At 45.2% G+C, this 19,979-nt stretch overlaps 2 pseudogenes; both read left to right on the top strand.

Moving 5' to 3' along the window:
* Positions 1-843: 843 nt before the first annotated feature.
* LOC119522227 lies at positions 844-11,755 on the top strand (annotated as a pseudogene).
* A 5,476-nt stretch (positions 11,756-17,231) lies between these two features.
* On the top strand, positions 17,232-18,114 carry LOC119523653 (annotated as a pseudogene).
* The last annotated feature ends 1,865 nt before the right edge of the window (positions 18,115-19,979 follow it).

Here is a 19,979-nt window from a genome sequence, read left to right as displayed (position 1 = left end):
GTAGCTTGAGGGGTTAGAAATGGCGTTAACAGTTTGGGTGGATGGCTGAAACATGTATTAAAAGTTGGCCGACATTACCTGAGGTTGAAATGCCAGAACTGCCCTGGTATAATGTAGAGGAGGGGATTCAAAGGCTTAGAGAGAATAGAATGTTAGAGCGGATTTATCATGGAAGACCTGCTCACACAACACTGGAATGTCCAGAGAACACACCTTTTACCAGGACTGTGAGGAATAAATTTGTGAGACTAGCTCCGTCATCCCTGAAGAGCTCCGTAGTCGCCCTTTTCCATAGGTAAGATATTACTGTGGGAACTGCTGTCACTGAGCTGGAATCCTTAAACACAATGGAGGTAATTGGATCCTGAGTTGGCAGAAGCCATGTGGCAGCAGTTAATTGTCAAAGACAAGGTGGGCATGGCTACTATAATGGAAAAACAGGCTCAAGGCAGCAGTCAAAATAATCTGACTCACAGAGACTTAAGGTGTTGGCTAGTAGATCATGGAGTACCTAGCAGTAAAATTGTTGGTCAATCTACTAAACTCTTGTTTGAGCTGTATAAGCAGAAGAATTCTAGGTCAAGTGAACAAAAGTCTACCTTGAATTACAAAAACAGAGAGTCATGGCTCCTTAATCAATTCCCAGACTTGAGACAGTTTACAGACCCAGGGCCCCTTGAGTGAGGGGAAGGCTGGATACCCCTTGGGAAGTACCCTGTTACAGTGCCAAAAATTTATGCTGTTAATCTTCCTCCCAGCCTTCCCCGGGGAGACCTATGGCCTTTTACCAGGGTAACTATGCATTGGGGAAAAGAAAATGATCAGATATTTTGGGGATTATTAGACACTGGTTCAAAAGTGGCATTAATTCCAGGAGACCCAAAACATCACTCTGGTCCACCAGTCAGAGTTATGGCTTATGGAGTTCGGGTTATTGATGGGGTTTTAGCTCATGTCCATCTCACAGTGGGTCCAGTGGTCCCTGGACCCATTCTGTGGTTATTTCCCCAGTTCTGGAAGGCATAATTGGAATAGACATACTCAGCAACTGGCAGAATCCTCGCACAGGTTCCCTGACTCGTGGAGTGAGGGCTTTTATGGTGGGAAAGGCCAAGTGAAAGCCGCTGGAACTGCCCCTGCCTAGCAAAATAGTAAACCAGAGGCAATACTGGATTCCTGGAGGGATTGCAGAGTTTAATGCCACTCTTAAGGACTTGAATGATGCAGGGGTGGTGATTCCCACCACATCCCCCTTCAACTCTCCTATTTGGTCTTTCCAGAAAATAGACGGGTCTTGGAGGATGACAGTGGATTATCGTAAGCTTAACCAGGTGGTGACTCCAATTGCAGCTGCTGTTCCAGATGTGGTATCATTGCTTGAGCAAATCAACACATCCCTTGGTACATGGTATGCAACTATTGAGCTGGCAAATGCTTTTTTCTCAATTGCTGTTGGCAAGGACCACCATAAACAGTTTGCATTCAGCTGGCAAGGCCAGCAGTTTATATTCACTGTGCTACCTCAGGGTTATATCAACTCTCTAGCCTTATGTCATAATATTGTCTGCAGGGATCTTGATCCTTTCTCCCTCCCACAAGACATCACACTGTTCCATTATATTGATGATATCATGTTGATTGGACCTAGTGAGCAAGAAGTAGCAGCTACTCTAGATTTGTTGGTAAGGTATTTGTGTGGCAGAGGATGGGAGATAAATCCAATAAAAATACAGGGACTTTCCATCTCAGTAAAATTTCTGGGTGTCCAGTGGTGTGGAGCCTGTTGAGATATCCCTTCTAAGGTGAAGGATAAGCTGTTGCATCTGGCCTTTCCTACAACTAAAAAAGAGGCTGTTCTAGTTTGCTAATGCTGCCAGAATGCAAAACACCAGAAATGGATTGGCTTTTATAAAAGAGGGTTTATTTGGTTACACGATTACAGTCTTAAGGCCATAAAGTGTCCAAGGTAATGCATCAACAATTGAGTACCTTCACTGAAAGATGGCCAATGGTGTCCAGAAAACCTGTTAGCTGGGAAGGCACGTGGCTGGCATCTGCTCCAGAGTTCTGGTTTCAAAATGGCTTTCTCCCAGGATGTTCCTCTCTAGGCTTCAGCTTCTCTCCAAAATGTCACTCTCGGTTGCTTTTGGGTCATTTATCCTCTCTTAGCTTCTCTGGAGCAAAAGTCTGCTTTCAAAGGCTGTCTCCAAAATATCTCTGTAAGCTGAAGCTCCTCTCTCAGTTCCAGTGCATTCTTCAAAGTGTCTCTCTTAGCTGTAGCTCCTCTTCAAAAGTTCACTCTCAGTTGCACTGAGTTCCCTCTGTCCATCAGCTCATTTATATGGCTCCAGTGACTCAACTTAGACCCACCCCGAATGGGCAGAGCAACACCTCCATGGAAATTATCCATAGTCATCACCCACAGCTGGGTGGGGTGCATCTCCAAAGAAACACTTGCAGAAATCTAATCGACACTGATAACATCTGCCCACACAAGACTACATCAAAGACAATGGCATTTGGGGGACACAATACATTCAAACTGACACATTCCACCCCCTGAACCCCAAAATGACATTCTCTTTCCATATACAAAATACGTTCATCCCACAATATCACAGAAACTTAAATCATTTCAGTAACAATAGTTAAGTACAAAATTCCATCAAAATCAATTATAGGCATGGTCAGTCCTAAGGCATAATTTCCCTTTAGCTGTGGATCTGTGAACTTAGAATAAGTTATGTGCTTCCAATATACAAAGGAGGGACATTCATAGGGTAAACATTCCCATTGCCATAAGGAGAAGGAGTAAGGAAAACAGGGTTAACAGGACCAAAACAGTTCCTAAAATCTGCAGGACAAACTCCATTAGATTTCAAAGTCTGAGAGTCATTTACAGAACAATGTTGCATCCTTGGGGCTTGAGAGAATGGGAGTCTAACCCTTCCTAAGGGCCTTTGTGGGAGCCCTTTACTCTCCAAATGCTTGGGTGAGTGCTCCAACATATCCACACAGTGGGGAGACCACCTTCTTGGCCCCACCCTCCTCAAACATTGGGGCAGCACCCGAAATCCCTTCCATCTCCAGGGCACATGCTCAACCCCTTCAGAGCAGTGTGGTGGCAGCCAGGCTCTCCCCAATTCCCTGGGAATGTGCTCCACCCTCTTTGGGGCCTGGGGTGGCAAAGCACTCCCTGAACATTGAGGCAGAAGGCCCGCCCTCAACCTCCAGGGCAAAGTCACCCTTTCCATTCATGTGAGCTGCTCTGCTCTCCCAGCCTGAGAGCTCTTGACTCCAGACCTCAACCTCCATGGCTCTGTCTTTGAAGAAATTTTTCCTTCAGTTTGTTCCTTTTCTGTCTCCTCCAGTCCAGACTGGCAATGGCTCTGTCTATAAAGATCTTGCAAAAATTCTGTTGGCTTTGCATGAAGCACACGGGTCAAAGCTGTCAGACAATAGGACTTTCCACAAATCCTTTCTGCTTAACTCCTTTTCCAATCTTGGCTTGTACTGAAATGGTGGCTGGTTTCCATGTTTGGTAACATCCTCATGTTGGGCTGTAGCTTCTGGGATTCCACCCCCTGGAAGCCTGTAATTTCCCAAGCCATCAGCTTCTGGTTTCTTTGAACCCAAGAGTTCAGTTCTAAGTTGATCTCTCTCCACTCGCATTTTACTGTAAGCTGCAAGGAGAAGCCAGGCTACTTCTTCTATATTTTGCTTGGAGATCTCATCAGCTAAATATTCCAGGTTGTTGCTCTCAAATTCTGCCTTCCATCCAACACCAGGGCACAATTTTGCCAAATTCACTGCCACTTTAAGACAAGGATCACCTTCCTTCCAGTTGGCAATGACACATCATTTCTGCTCAAGGCCTCATCAGAAGTATCTTTAGAGTCCATATTTCCACAGTCTCTTCAAATCAGTTTAGGCCTTTTCTATCAAGCTCCTCACAGTTCTTCCAGAATCTTCCCCTTATCCATTTAAAAAGCCATTCCAACGTGTTTGGTATTTGCAAACTCAGCAGCAAAAGCACCTCACTTCTCTGGTACCAAAATCCGTTCTAGTTTGCTAATGCTGCCAGAATGCAAAACACCAGAAATGATTGGCTTTTATAAAAGAGGGTTTATTTGGTTACACAATTACAGTCTTAAGGCCATAAAGTGTCCAAGGTAATGCATCAACAATTGAGTACCTTCACTGAAAGATGGCCAATGGTGTCCGGAAAACCTCTGTTAGCTGGGAAGGCACGTGGCTGGCATCTGCTCCAGAGTTCTGGTTTCAAAATGGCTTTCTCCCAGGATGTTCCTCTCTAGGCTTCAGCTTCTCTCCAAAATGTCACTCTCGGTTGCTTTTGGGTCATTTATCCTCTCTTAGCTTCTCCGGAGCAAAAGTCTGCTTTCAAAGGCTGTCTCCAAAATATCTCTGTAAGCTGAAGCTCCTCTCTCAGTTCCAGTGCATTCTTCAAAGTGTCTCTCTTGGCTGTAGCTCCTCTTCAAAAGTTCACTCTCAGTTGCACTGAGTTCCCTCTGTCCATCAGCTCATTTATATGGCTCCAGTGACTCAACTTAGACCCACCCCGAATGGGCGGAGCAACACCTCCATGGAAATTATCCATAGTCATCACCCACAGCTGGGTGGGGTGCATCTCCAAAGAAACACTTGCAGAAATCTAATCGACACTGATAACATCTGCCCACACAAGACTACATCAAAGACAATGGCATTTGAGGGACACAATACATTCAAACTGACACAGAGGCACAATGCTTAGTTGGCCTCTTTGGATTTTGGAGACAACATATTCCTGATTTGGGTGTGCTACTCTGGCCCTTTTACTGAGTGAACAGAAAAGCTTCTAGTTTTGAGTGGGGACTGGAACATGATGAGGCCCTGTGACAGGTCCAGGCTGCTGTGCAAGCTGCTCTGCCACTTGGGCCATATGATCCATGAGATCCAATGGTGCTGGAAGTGTCAGTGGCAAATAGATATGCTCTTTGGAGACTTTGGCAGTCTCCTATAGGTGAATCACAATGCAGGCCCTTAGGATTTTGGAGTACAGCATTACCATCTTCTGCAGATAACTACTCTCCACTTGAGAAACAGCTTTTGGCCTGCTATTGGGCCTTAGTAGAGACCAAATGCTTAACCATGGGCCACCAAGTCACCAAGTTACCATGAGACCTGAGTTACCTATCATGAGCTGGATGTTGTCTGACCTACCAAGCCATAAAGTTGAGCATGCACAGCAGTACTCCTTCATTAAATGGAAATGGTATATATGAGATACAGCTTGAGCAGGTCCTGAAGGCACAAGTAAGTTACATGAGGAAGTGGCCCAAATGGCCATGGCCCCCACTCCTGCCACCTCATCTTCTCTTTCCCAGCCCACAGCTCTGTCATCTTGGGGAGTTCCTTACAATCAGTTGACTGAGGAAGAGAAAACTTGGGCCTGGTTTACAGATGGTTCTGTACTATATGCAGGCACCACCTGAAAGTGGACAGCTGCAGCACTGCAACCCCTTTTTGGGATGTTCCTGAAGGACAGTGGTGAGTGGAAATCCTCCTAGTGGGAGGAACTCTGAGTGGTGCACCTGGTTCTTCATTTTGATTGGAAGGAGAACTGTCCAGAGGTGCAGTTTTATACTGATTCATGGGCTGTTGCTAATGGTTTGGCTGAATGGTCAGGGACTTGGAAGGAACATGATTGGAAAATTGGTGACAAAGTAGTCTGGGTAAGAGGTATGTGGATAGACCTTTCTGAGTGGGCAAAAAACATGAAGATATTTGTGTCCCATGTGAATGCTCACCAGAGGGTGATTTCAGCAGAGGAAGATTTTAATAATCAGATGGATAAGATGACCTGTTCTGTGGATACCAGTCAGCCTCTTTCCCCAGCCACTCCTGTCATTGCCCAATGGACTCATGAAAAAAGTGGTCATGGCAGTAGGGATGGAGGTTATGCATGGGCTTGGCAACATGGACTTCCTCTCACCAAGGCCGATCTAGCCACAGCCACTGCTGATTGCCCAATCTGCCAGCAGCAGAGACCCACACTCAATCCCTGATATGGCACCATTCCCCAAGGTGATCAGCCTGCTACTTGAGGGCAGGTTGATTACATTCGACCACTTCCATCATGGAAGGGGCAGCGATTTGTTCTTACTGGAATATACACATACTCCAGATATGGGTTTGCCTTTCATACATGAAATGCTTCTGCCAAAACTACCATCCATGGACTTAAAGAATGCCTTATCCACTATCATGGTATTCCACACAGCATTGCTTCTGACTAAGGAACCCACTTCACAGCAAATGAAGTGAGGGAATGGGCACATGCTCATGGAATTCTCTGGTCTTACCATGTTCTCCATCATCCAGAGGCAGCTGGGTTGATAGAATGGTGGAACGGCCTGTTGAAGACTCAAGTATGGTGCCAACTAGGTGGAAATACCTTGCAGGGCTGGGGCAGTGTTCTCCAGGAGGCTGTGTATGCTCTCAATCAGCATCCACTCTATCGTGCTGTTTCTCCCATAGCCAGGATTCATGGGTCCAGGAATTAAGGGGTGGAAACAGGAGTGGCACCACTCACTATCACTCCGAGTGATCCACTAGGAAAATTTTTGCTTCCTGTCCCTGCAAGCTTAAGTTCTGCTGGTCTACAAGTCTTAGTTCGAAAAGGAGGAGTGCTCTCACCAGGAAACACAACAATAATTCCATTGAACTGGAAGTTAATACTTCCACCTGGCCATTTTGGGCTTCTTATGCTGCTGAATCAACAGGAAAGTTAGGGGATTACTGTACTGGCTGGAGTGATTGATCCTGATGGTCAAGGTGAAGTAACACTGCAGCTACACAATGGAGGTAAAGAAGAGTTTTCCTGGCATACAGTAGATCCCCTAGGGTGTCTCTTAGTACTACCATGCCCTGTGATTAAAGTCAATGGAAAACTGCAACAATCCAATCCAGGCAGGACTACCAATGGCCAAGAAAATTCAGGAATGAAGGTCTGGGTCATCCCACCAGGCAAAGAACCATGGCCAGCTGAAGTGCTTGCTGAGGGTAAAGGGAACATGGAATGAGTAGTGGAACTATGAACTATGACCACATGCCCAGTTACAGAAATGAGGACTATGATAGCATGAATATTTCCTCCTTGTTTCATTATGATATTTAAGTTAAAGGGAATCAATTTTAAGAGTGAATGTCACCCAAGGACTTGCACCCTATTCTGCAGAGATTTAGTGTATTTCTGATTGTATGCAGGACAGCAGATTATTGTTAGGTGAAATATATATCTGTTATTGTTCTCTACTTAGGGGTAAAGTATGATTTAATGTGATGTGTATAACTGCGAAGTTGAAAAGGGGTGGAATGTGATGGTTAGGTTCATGTGCCGGCTTGGCCAGGTGATAGTACCCAGGTGTCTGGTCAAGCAAGCACTGGCCTGTTACTGCAAGGACATTTGTGGCTGGTTTAGTAAACCAGAAGGCTGGTTTATTAAATCATCAGTCAATTGGCTGCAGCTGTGACTGATTACATCAACAAAGGGCATGTCTTCTGCAATGAGAGAATTCAGTCAGCTGGATTTAATCCAATCAGTTGAAGACTTTTAAGTGAGAAAGATAGAGGACCTTCTCTTCTTTGGCTAACCAGCAAAATATTTCCTGAGAAGTTCATTGAAGTTGCCAGTTAGTTTCCTGAGGAGTTCATTGAACACGTTCATTGAAGTTGCCAGTTCGCTGCCTGAGGAGTTCATTGAACATCTTCATTGGAGTTGCCAGTTTGCTGCCTGCCCTACAGAATTTGGACTCATGCATATCCACAGTTGCATGATACACTTTTATAAAATCTTATATTTATAGATATCTCTTGTTGATTCGGTTTCCCTAGAGAACACTAATACACCCAGCAATTTCACTCTTAGCTATATACCTAAAAGAATTGAAAACAGGGACTCAAATCCTTGTATAAGAATGTTCATAGTACCACTGTTCACCAATAGCTAAAAGATGGAAACATTCCAAATGTCCATCAACCAACTGATGAATAGACAAATTATGATATATACATACAATGTAATATTATTTAGTCATAAAAAATAATAAAGTACTGATACATGGTATAATGTGGATGAACCTTGAAAACATCATGCTAAAGTGAAAGAAGCCAGATACAATAGGTCAAATTTTGTATGCTTCCATGTATATGAAATATCCAGAATAGGTAAATCCATAGATACAGAAAGTACATTGGTGGTTGGTGGTTGCCAGGGACTGGAGGAAGGGAAGAATGGGAGTAACTATTAATGGTTACAAGTATTTTTGGGGGAGTGATGAAAATATATTTTGGAACTAGATAGAGGTGGTGGTTGCAGAACATTGTGAATGTATTAAATGCTACTGAATTGTTCACTTTAAAATTGTTGATTTTATATTATGCAAATTTTACCTCAATAAAAACTTTAAAACTTTAAAAAATCTCTAATTTTGACTTGGTTAAAACTGAGATGAAAAGAAATTTTCCATATATTATTTTAAAATGTTGGATGTAGGGTTGGCTAAGGGTGTCAGTATACCCTTGGTGGCGGGGATGGTGGGGCCAGAACTGCTTCAGAGAAGAATATAAGGAGAGAGACACACCCAAAGGGAGCAGAGTCATTGGCAAGGGGTGATTTCAGCATGAGTCCCAGGGAGGAAGAGATTTTCAGCAGGCTGTGGGGGCCAGAGAAGAATGACAATAGGCAACAGGTAAGTTTGCACTTGCAGAGCCATCATTCTCTGAGTCTGGCAGCAGGCTTTAGATAAGGGTGTATCTGGTAGACCCTTATTGAGCTTGTATCAAGGAAGACCAGCTGCAAGTGGCAGGGACACATTACCAAGAAGTTATGAATCCTGACAACATAAAAATATTAAGGCAACTAACAAAAATAAGAAGATGACAGGAAAGGACATAGGCAGAAATGGATGAGTGCTAATATCCTAATCTTTCATAGCAGGGAGTCAGATGGTAACATCTAAAATTGTAACACATAAATTAGAATTAGAAATTCCAAAGGATTCCAATTGCCAGAAAGGAACAAGGTTAGAAATTGAAAATGAAGGCCCCTGAGACCTAGAAGAATTTGGGTAACTAGGGGACTATAGGACCTCAGATATTAAGGGAATATGACCAGAACCCAATTATAGGAATTAGTTCTGAGGCAGGTATCTGTACGTAAGGGAAGTGACAAAAGCCCAGCTACTGTGACTGGAATTATGAGATTAGAGGAGGACCAGGCACCATTTACTTGAACCTCAGCTGGTGTGGTATGGACTGAGATATTTATATTTCCCCCTGTTTTGAGACAGGATGAATCCCAAAGTCTGGGCTTGGTGGAGATGGGAGGATAAACCTATCAGTGGGGGTTAGGTGGCCCTAGGTGGAATATGGAGCTGGAAGAGTTATCATGGTACCACCCAAACAAGCTTGCATAGCCATAATCCAGCTCAAAGTCTCTGCAGAAGGGTCCAGAGGCATACATTTCCTCAGTCCCCCTTGAATCCCCCTGCCCCAGGGACAGAATATAAAATTGTCCTTTCAGGGCATTGGCTTCACTGGCTCTTGACTGTCTGGACCTCCCTGAGCCCAGGCCTTTCTTGATTAGCATCTCAGGCCCACAGTGGGATATGTGGTCATCTGGTAAGAGATGAGATGACAGTATCATGACTTGGCTATCTATTAAACAACTGTTTTTAAGGCTAAATTTTGTAATCTCATAGTTTACCCAAGGGGCTCTGTAATTCAAAACTATGACCATGAAGCATTTTGTAAAATTGTGACTAGCTCTGGAAACAAGTCTGGATAGCAGCTATCTCCCATCCCTCACCTACTCTCCACCCTTTTCTACTGTGTATAAATGTTTCAATGTGTTTCTATTCTGCAGCCCTGCGGGCAGGGGTGTTAAGTCTAATGAAAAGGACTGACCATACCTTAAACCTGGAAACCAGGAACAAGTAGCCCCAGCTGTTTATCAAGGCAGGAACTCTCAGTGGAAGGGCCCCCTGCCTCTGGGTTGTATAAACACTCAACTATCAAACAGCATGGTATCAGTCCTCTCTGATGGAAGTGGGGCATGCAGAGCTGCCAAGTACTGACTCTGACTTGAGCAGTTGGCCTCCCTGAGAGACCAGCCATGAGGGGATCTCCTCCTGCTCTTTTGGACTATTTGTACTGTTTAAGTAAAAAAGCAGTCATTTGCTGAAAATTTCTGTTGTGCCTGAGCCTGTGTTTCCATGATATACCATATAATAACTTGCTTCACAGATTTTGGTGCAGTGAGCAGGGTATATGGGTAAGTATGGAGTGGGTTGATTTTTTGGTCATTCTTTTAATCATGCTTGCATTCCTTTTGTATAGGAGCATCTTGGGCAACACAGGACTCATGGCTTTGTGGACTAAACTGAGGGACAGTCAAGAGCCAGTGAAGCCAATGCCCTGAAAGGACAATTTTATATTCTGTCCCTGGGGCAGGGGCATTCAAGGGGGACTGAGGAAATGTATGCCTCAGTTTAGTCCACATCCTACCAGCATGGGTATAGGTACCAATCCACAGCTGAGGAACCTAGGGCATGCTGTCTCCATCCTCTTGGGGAAGGTGGCGATAAATGGGTCTTTGAGAATCCCCCCATGAATGCCAGAGAGTTGGCTAGTTAGTTCCATGCTGAGATTAATGAGGTTAGGGCTTCCACCACCTAGTGTACAATCCCCTGGCTCATGGCTTCTTGTATCTGTTCTCATTCTGGAACCAAGCATACCCACACTCAGGCCACACAGACTGATCTTGAGCTTAGTGTGAAGCTGGTCATTATTCAGGAGACTATTAGAACTGAAGTTGGGGACCTGGAGGTGAAAACAAAAGTATGAGCTTTTATAGAGAAGGAGATATGGGATATGAAAGGTAAGTATGGACAAAAGCCTGGAGAGAATCTCCTCTTGTAGCTGACCTGACTTTAGAATCAGGGTGCCACTATCTCTCTGATCAACTCAGTTGAATGGAGGAGTCTTGCCCACCTCATTTTCAACCCCATCCTTCCACAAACTGTTAGTCAGCTGGAGTTAAGGGAGGAGGAAGCAGAGGGCGGAGGTGAGGAAGACGCTGATAGTGTAGCTATTTGATCCTTCAGGAAGTCAGATGATCATAACCCACTTTGTGTTACCTCCCCCAAATTCCAGCTGAGCCTGGAAATACTGAGGAGGAAGCTGTGGTCATGCTGCAACAACTGGATGTGAGTGCATGGACATTCCACCCCCACCAGTGGCATTTAACCCCTCACCAGATTCCCATTTTGTGGCAGGTCATTGACAATTTTATTAGAAAAAGCCTCCCTGAATGGGGCAAAAGGCTGGTCTTCCTCCTCACCCTTGGGCTTCCTGTGGCAGAGGAAATTGAATGGGTTTATCATACCCTCTCAGCATCCCCACTCACTGAGCTATGTTCTTGTGGCTACCAGAGCAAGGGGTCCCAAAGGACACCATAGATGTGACCTCCAATGGAGAACTTTGGAAAAAATATAAACTAGAAGGAGGGTCACAGGTTCAACAGGGACACTCTGTCCTTGCCTGACCACCCTATCCCCATCCCCAGATACTGGCAGTAGAGGAAGAGGAGTACCTTGCAAATCTCCTGCGTCTCCCTTCAGATTCGACTGAGGAATCTGGCCCCTGGGAGGGAACTCTTTACCCAAACTTGACTAAATTGAAAATGGCCTAAGGGTGGGGCCAAGGGCCCCAACTACTCCCTGGGGACCAAAGACCATATGTCCCAGTGCATGTACAATCTGGGGGCAGTAAACAAACCTTTATGGTGCTTTTGGATCCTGGCACCCAGGTCACTCTCATTCCAGAAGATGCATAGGGGAAGGGGAGATGAATAACGTGCGGAGGTTTCAGGCGTTCCACACAGGAGTGGATTTGGGAAGTTACTGCCACCCTGTGGGTTGGTCCATTTGGCCTTTTGGTTGCCCCTGTGGTCATGTTTTCCACTGGGGAATGCATTACAGGGATTAAAAAATCCTGTACCTGTGCACCTCCCAGTAGTAAGTGTGAGAATACACTCCCCCATCCCAACAAATTCTGCCTATCACAGTTGGGCAAGTGATAGACCACAGACCCGTAGTGCTCCCACCTCCTTGCCACATTGTCCAACAGTAGCAATACCAACTCCCTGGTGGGGAAAAAGACATTATTGAACTCATAAAGGACATTCTATCTCTGAGTTTCCTTTGCTTCATTATCTCTGCCTATAACACCTTGGTGTGGCCAGTTGAAAAAGCAAGTGGGTGTGGCAGCTGACTATAAATTATCAGTGCTTGAATGCAGAAGTGCCCCCTTTGGTGCCTGCAGTCCCAGACATTGTGACTCTCACAGAAACTATTATGACCGCCACTGGCATTTGGTGTGTGGTTGTTGAACTGGCAAATGCCTTTTTTACCATCCCACTCTGGGAGAAGGACCAGGATCAGTTTGCTTTCTGGTGGCAAAGTCTAGAGTATACCTTCACTGTGCTGCAGCAGGGGTATTTAAACTATCACACTATCTGCCACTAATGGGTGGACAGGATTTGAGTAAGCTACCCCCACCTGAAGGACTCCAAGTATTCCACTATATGTTGGTGAGCCAGAGCAAGGAGCAAACTGCCCAAGGATTAGACAATTAGTAATGGCTTTGACAGTCCAGCTGGGTCATAAATCCCAACAAGATAAAAGGCTCAGCCACATTAGATCACCTTTTCAGACATATGGGCCAGAGCCCAGTGCTGGGTCCCTGACCCAGTACAGGACAAATTATTGTTCCTATAGTCACCCACCTCTGAAAAGGAGGCCCAGTGGTTTATTGAGCTGTTTGCAAATTGATGCTGGCATATTTCTCATCTCAGTATCCTCCTAGCACCCCTATATTGGGTGGCACAGAAATCAGGTACTTTCCTCTGGGGAATGGAGGAGGAGCAGGCCCTGCAGGAGGTAAAAGTGGCCATTTTAGCTGCCCTGCCTCTAGGACCTTTAAAGCCTGGATCTTTACTTGAAATACAGGTTTCTGCCACTTGGTTCCATGCTGGCTGGTACCTCTGGCAGAAGAAGGGAGCAATAGGAATTCTCAGACCCCTGAGTTTTTGGACCAAGAAGTTCCAAGACACCGCCCAGTGGTATTCCCCCTTTGAGATGCATCTTCTGGCATGCTATTGAGCCTTGTTGGAAACAGAAATGATCACCAAGAGCTCCCAGATCCTCCTGAGACCAGAAATCCCCATCGTGTCCTGGGTCCTGGGTAATCAAAACACTCACCCAAGCAGTGCCCAACAGTATAGCATCATCAAATTGAAGTGGTACTTTCAGGACTGTGTTCACTCAGGCTCCCAGGGAGTAAAATGCTTTCATGAGCAGGTGGCAGCGGCTCCCTTCAATGATGCTGTTACAACACCAGATGAAGGTCCTTCCCTCCCTGCATTGGCTTAGGGAGACCCCAACTCAAGGATGCTTCACCAGATGCTCAGCACTTGTTCACTGATGGATTGGCCAGGCTGAAGCCATCTGGGATCTGTTGGGCAGCAGCTGTTATTTCCATTCCCTTAGGCAAAATACAAACCACCTCTTGCACTGGAAAAAGTGCCCAATGGGCTAAACTGTGAGCAATTCTCTTAGCCCTGGAACACTTGGACCCAAGCACCCCTGTGTGCCTGTTTATTGACTCATGGGCTGTCACAAATGGCTTAGCAGTCTGGTCAGGTTCATAGAGGGAACATGCTTGGAGAATCAGAGGTTCCCCAGTATGGGGAAGAGACCTCTGGAAACAATTGGCAGTGTGGAAAGACACCATCTTTGTTACCCATGATGATGCACATGGCAAGGGCCTGTATAACGATGAACATCATTGGAATGACCTAGCTGATAAAGGATGCACTGAGCAGCTTTTCACACCTGACAAGGCTAGAGATCCTCCTGAGAGAGAGGCAGAGGATGAGCCCTGTCTGAAGGATGAGGACAATGAACTTACCCTTGCTGACATCCATGAAATGGCTGAAATTCCCGTGGCTGCTTTCCCTGCTGGGTGGATCCACCATCAAACTGGACATGGAAATTCTGACATCATGAAATTATGGGCCCAGGAGCACAGAGTACCACTCTCATTTAAATCTGCCATTTACCAATATGAGAGATGTCAACTACAAGCCAGAGCCCCCAAAGGGCATTTAGGAGCTGTTCCCAGAGGGGCTGCACAAGGCCCTTCATGGAAAGTGGACTACATCAGCCCCCTCCTGCCATTCCAAGGTATGTCCTGCATCTTGGTTATGGTAGACACCTATTCAGGCTATGGTCTTGCCTTTTTAGTTCTTTGTAGGAATGCAGTACATACATGGGATACCTTGGAAAAGTAAATCTGCCACCACTTCAGGTACCCAGATGGTATCTCCTCTGACCAAGGATCCTACTTGACTGCACAATCCACTCAATGAAGGATCCAGACTCACAGAATTAGATGGACCTTCCTTGTCACCCATCACCCACAGGCAGCCAGCATCATGGAGAACTTTAATGGCCACCTAAAAAAGGGCTTCAGTGCCTACACCCTGACAACTCTCTTATTTGATGGACTGTCTGCCTTACTTGGGTACTTTGGAAGCTAAACTCAGCAGTTCCCCAGAAGGGAAACATGGCAGTATCCCACTTCCTAGCAGTGGGAGGAGATGAGAGTGGAGGAGGTACCCAGACTTTGCTGAGCATCTGCTCTTATGCCCATCAAGATGAGGATTGGCCCTGAAAAGGGGACCAAGGACACACTACTTGGGACTCTTCTTTTCAGCCACTGCAGGGGGATCATCTCACGTTTTACTCCATTGCACCCTTCATACAATTCCCAGGACAGTGGTAGGTTAGGGCTACTGGGTAGAGGGGTGGGATGATGGAAACAAATCTAGACATGCTTAACACACATGGGGTGACAATCCAGTGGATGGGACCTCTGGGGCCTGACACAAACATGCTGGAGGTTAGTGTGTGATGCCTTCCCCTGGAAGTGGTCATGAGATACCTTCAAGGAGTCCTGATACCTCCCATCTATCGGGAAAGGGTGAAAATGGGCCAGAAGACATAAGTAAATCACTTAGACCAATGGGAAAGAGGTGAGGTTATAGCTCAAGGCAAAGGACAGACAGAATGGGTGGCCTTAGAAGGAAAAGACAAGTTACAGCAAATAGGCTGAGAAAGTTTCTCCTATGGGAGTTGGCTGCACAATCACCCTGTTAGGACTAGTTACTGCTCCCTGCCTCCTGTTTTCTATGAATTTGACCTGGTGGCAAGCTGGAAGGAAAACACTTTCATCCAACTGACATGGGCCATTGAAACCACAGTGAACTTGACCAACTGCTGGATCTGCTATCCAACCCCTCATTCCCTTTTCCTCTTTACTGAGTCTATTGTTACTCAAGGAGCTGATTTTCCCTGCCTCAAGTTTGAACTAACATCAGGAAGTCCCTCATTTATGCCCTGTGACAAAGATAATGATACAGCCATTGGCTGCATGCTCTTCTTCACCCCTGGACAACCTGTCAGGATGCAAAAACTCCCAAAGTAATGAAACTGGCAAATGACTCAGCCATCTTTCCAGTTTATTATCTTAAACAAAGCCTGATTTGCCTGCAATGGGGGTGGGATCCATGATTCTGGATTTGACTCTTTTGGCAGATCATTATTGTCCTGGCTGGGAGTAAGCACCAATGAACACGTGATATGCAGTCTGTCAGCCACCTTGGTTGACATTGCTGAATTCACAGTACAAGCCATATAGGCTCAGCAAAAATCATTATATTCTCTAGCCAAAGTAGTGTTTGATAATTGCATTGTCTTAGACTTCCTCTTAGCCCAACAAGGAGGCATATGTGGTATTGCTAAACACCTTCTATTCTATGTGGGTAATGCTTCAGGGGAGGTGGAACAGTAGGTGAGTAAAATCCAATAGCAAGCCCACTGGCCACAAAGTATACAAATGCTATGTATGACTTCTTCAGCTGTCTCCCAGCTGGGTGGGGGACATGGATGCAAAAATCATTACTGTAGACATGGCTGATCATCCTGCTTGGAGTAATGGTTTGTATAGGCCAACCCTCCTAATGTGCTATAGCCACTAGTGTTCCCAAATCTTTACTGTCAATATTGTTGAGAACCATGAGGCTGTTAGGCCTGACCGGGGCAGGAATTCTCATGGCAGGGCTCCCTTCCCCTGGGGTTTATAAATATCCACTCTCAAGCAGTACTGGTGTCTCTCCTCTATGATGAAAAGGTGGGGTGTGGGGAGCTGCTATCCACTGACACTGACCCTAGCAGTTGGCCTCCCTAGAAGACTGGCCATGATGGGGTCTCTTCCCCTGCTGTTTTGAACCCTTTTCATTGTTTAAGTAATAAAGCAGTCATTTGCTGAAAGTTTCTCTTGTGCCTCAGCCTGTGTTACTGTGATGTACCATGTAACATCTTGCTCCTCAGTGGGTAACTGAGAGCTGGGGAGGCAAGCAAGGTCCAGATCATTCAAGAATGGGACCAGCCCTCATGGATTCTCTTAATGTGAGAGAGGTATCCTCTTCAGCAGAAATAAAAAATACTGTCTTTTCAAGTTCCTGAGGATTTCCAAAGCAGAGAGGCTGCTTAGTCTACTGACCTAAACCTGGAAAAAATACAGAGAAAATCCCAGAAGGCATTGCTCAGCCTTCTAAACTGTAACTTGAGCCAGCTGGCTGCTTTTTTTTTTTTGCTTTTACAAGGGGGATTTATTAACTTACAATTTACAGTTCTCAGGCTGTGAAAATGGCCCAATTAACGCATCAACAGGATGATACCTGGGCTCTGAAGAAAGGCTGCTGGCATCTGGGACACCTCTGGGAAGTGTATGGGAAGGCACATGGCTGACGTCTCCTAGTCCTTTGCTCCTGGGTTTCATTGCTTTCAGCTTCTGGTTCCAGTGGCTTTCTCTCTGAGCTTCTGTAGATCCTCTCTTTCCTTCTTTGGGTCTTTTCTCTGTAAGCTCTCTCAGCTTTTTTTCTGTCCTTTATCCTCTCATAAAGGATTCCAGTAAAAGGATTAAGACCCACCTTGAATGCGGTGGGTCACATCTCAACTGAAATAACCTAACCAAAAGGTCCCACCCACAACAGGTCTGTACCCACAGGCAAAGATTAAAAGAACATGGCCTGGGCGGCCACCGCAATGCAGAGGGAGGAGAAACAGCTTGAGGCATCATTAGATGCACTGCTGAGTCAAGCAGCTGATCTGAAGAACTCACTGGGGAGTTTCATTTATAAGTTGGAGAATGAGTATGACCGGCTCACCTGGCCTTCTGTCTTGGACAGCTTTGCCTTGCTTTCTGGACAGTTGAACACTCTGAACAAGGTCTTGAAGCATGAAAAGACACCGCTGTTCCGTAACCAGGTCATCATCCCTCTGGTGTTGTCCCCGGACCGAGCTGAAGATCTTATGCGGCAGACTGAAGGATGAGTACCTGTTTTCAGCCATGAGGTGGTCCCTAACCATCTGAAAACCAAACCTGACCCTGAGGTTGAAGAACAGGAGAAGCAGCTGACAACAGATGCTGCCCACATTGGTGCTGATGTAGCTCAGAAGCAGATCCAGAGCTTGAATAAAATGTGCTCAAACCTTCTGGAGAAAATCAGCAAAGAGGAGCGAGAATCAGAGAGTGGACGTCTCCGGCAGAACAAGCAGACCTTTAACCCTGCAGACACCAATGACTTGGTGGCAGCTGTTGCCTTTGGGAAGGGGCTATCCAATTGGAGACCTTCAGGCAGCAGTGGTCCTGGACAGTCTGGGCAGCCAGGAGCTGGACAATCCTTGCAGGAGCCTCAGGTTTACAGCCAGTACAGATGGCAGGAACTTCAAGCCAGCAGCAGCCAATGCTTAGTGGGGTGCAAATGGCCCAAGCAAGTCAACCAGGGAAAATGCCAAGTGGAATAAAAACCAACATCAAGTCAGCTTCAATGCATCCCTACCAGCGGTGATTGTGGCTGGCAACCTCTGCCCTCAGGGCTTTTTCCAGAGCTGGGCAGTGAAATTACCTTTGTCCAAGGCTGACCTAGATGGGTACAATAAAAGAACATGGGCTTTCAGCAACAGACAAATCCCAGCTCCACGAATGACTAGCTGTGTGGCCCTGGGCAAATGACCCAGTTTTCTGAGCTTGTTTTCTTATCTATAAACTGGGGGCAATAATATCTACCTAATAGGGTTGTTGTGAGGATTAAAATGAGAAAATGAATGTAAAACACTGAGCACAGTATAAGAAATAATGGACATCAATAAATGGTAGTTTTTAAAGCCTCAAAAAAAAAAAAAAAAAAAGAACATGGCCTTTCCTGGGGTACATAACAGCTTCAAGCCACCATACTGAGTCACCTCAGCTGAAGCAGATCTGATCCATGTGTCTCTCCTCCTCCTGGGACAAGTAGGCTAGCTGGGAATGTCTTTCTCACAGTAATTAAAGAAACACAAGAGAACCATCCCATTATCACAGGTACTTTTCAAGCTTGCCTGTGTCATGCCTGCTAATATGCTGAGCCCAGAGTTATGGTTGGAGAGCACTATCAAGTTATGTGGCCAAGGACATGGATTCAAGGATTAGTAAAAACTTGAAGTCATGTAATCCATCACACCCCTCCATAAATTTAGCTGGCTGCTTTTGTGGGGCAGGTTGACTTGCCCTCCAGCAAGGGTTTGGGTCTTGATCATCCAAGGTGCTGACAGTCTTGGAATTTGATATACACCATGACTAGTGAATCTCAGACACACTTTGGGTCCAAGAGTGAATTTGTAGAAGGTATGCAATAGCAAGTAAAGGGTTGATAAAGCAGTAGAGTGTATTGGATGTGAAATCAGACAGATCTGGGTTTGACTCCTTGTTCCATCGCTTACTGTCTGTGTGACCTTGGGTAGGGCATTTAATCCTCTCCAAGTTCTGTCTCTTCAGTTGCAAAATTGAAATAGTAGTTAAACTTACCTCTTAGGTGATTGTGAGACTAAAATGTGATTATATGTGTCTCAAATTGTCTGTAGGTTTCACGGTGAGTTAAGATGACAGTGATAAGTATGCCAGGGACCCTGTGGTTCAACATTAGTGGGTCTTTCAATTTTTTTCATTTCTGTAACTGTTCACTATAGTGAAGTTTTTGGGGAGTGGAGAGAGGTGGGTTAGAGTGACTTTGGAGCAATAAAGTACTGTTTTGTGAATATATTCTACTTCCTTGCCTGACTTTTCTCCTATCCACTCATTATCTTTTCAAAGGATGAGAGGCAGCATGGTGTGGTGCAAAATGAGTCAGGAAAATGTGACTTGAGTCCTATCTCACAAGCCATGGAATCCCAGAAGTCTCACATAACTTCCTGAATTTAACTTCCCTTGAAAGGAATTTTTTAAGAGTTGAAAAAGATAATGTGTGTGATATGCATGTCATTTAATAATACAGCAAATATTTTATTCTACCAGTCATTGTTCAGAGATTATAGAATGTTAAAGATGTTAGCTAAAGCCATGAAAGGCTTATCAATATTCCATGATTTCAAGGATTTGAAATGTTGATTTTTCAAGAAGAGCATCCTTGAGAAATTATGCCATAGGAAAGTCCTTCCCAAAAAAGACCCAGAACCACAAGTTTACAGTTCTCCTCAACTGATATCCAAATATCTTGGTTGCACACATGACAAAGATTGCTGTTTGTTACTGATTCAAGTATCTTCCCTTCAGAATTTTTGTGACTCTTGGGATTTTTCAGAGCTTTGTTGAGATTCTACCATTAGGGTTTGGCCTAAGTCAATTTGATCATGTACAACTATTAGGTTTTACAAGTAGGCCTTGGTAGCAATCTGTAGTTGGAAAAAGATGGGGGTTTAGTTACCTCCCCACAGCCTTGCTGCCAGTTTGGAATAAAATCAAATGTCAGACAC

This window comes from Choloepus didactylus, chromosome X, assembly GCF_015220235.1.
Source record: "Choloepus didactylus isolate mChoDid1 chromosome X, mChoDid1.pri, whole genome shotgun sequence".
NCBI lineage: Eukaryota > Metazoa > Chordata > Mammalia > Pilosa > Megalonychidae > Choloepus > Choloepus didactylus.
The sequence above is the reverse complement of the archived record's forward strand: the minus strand, read 5'-3'. Positions and strand labels throughout refer to the sequence as shown.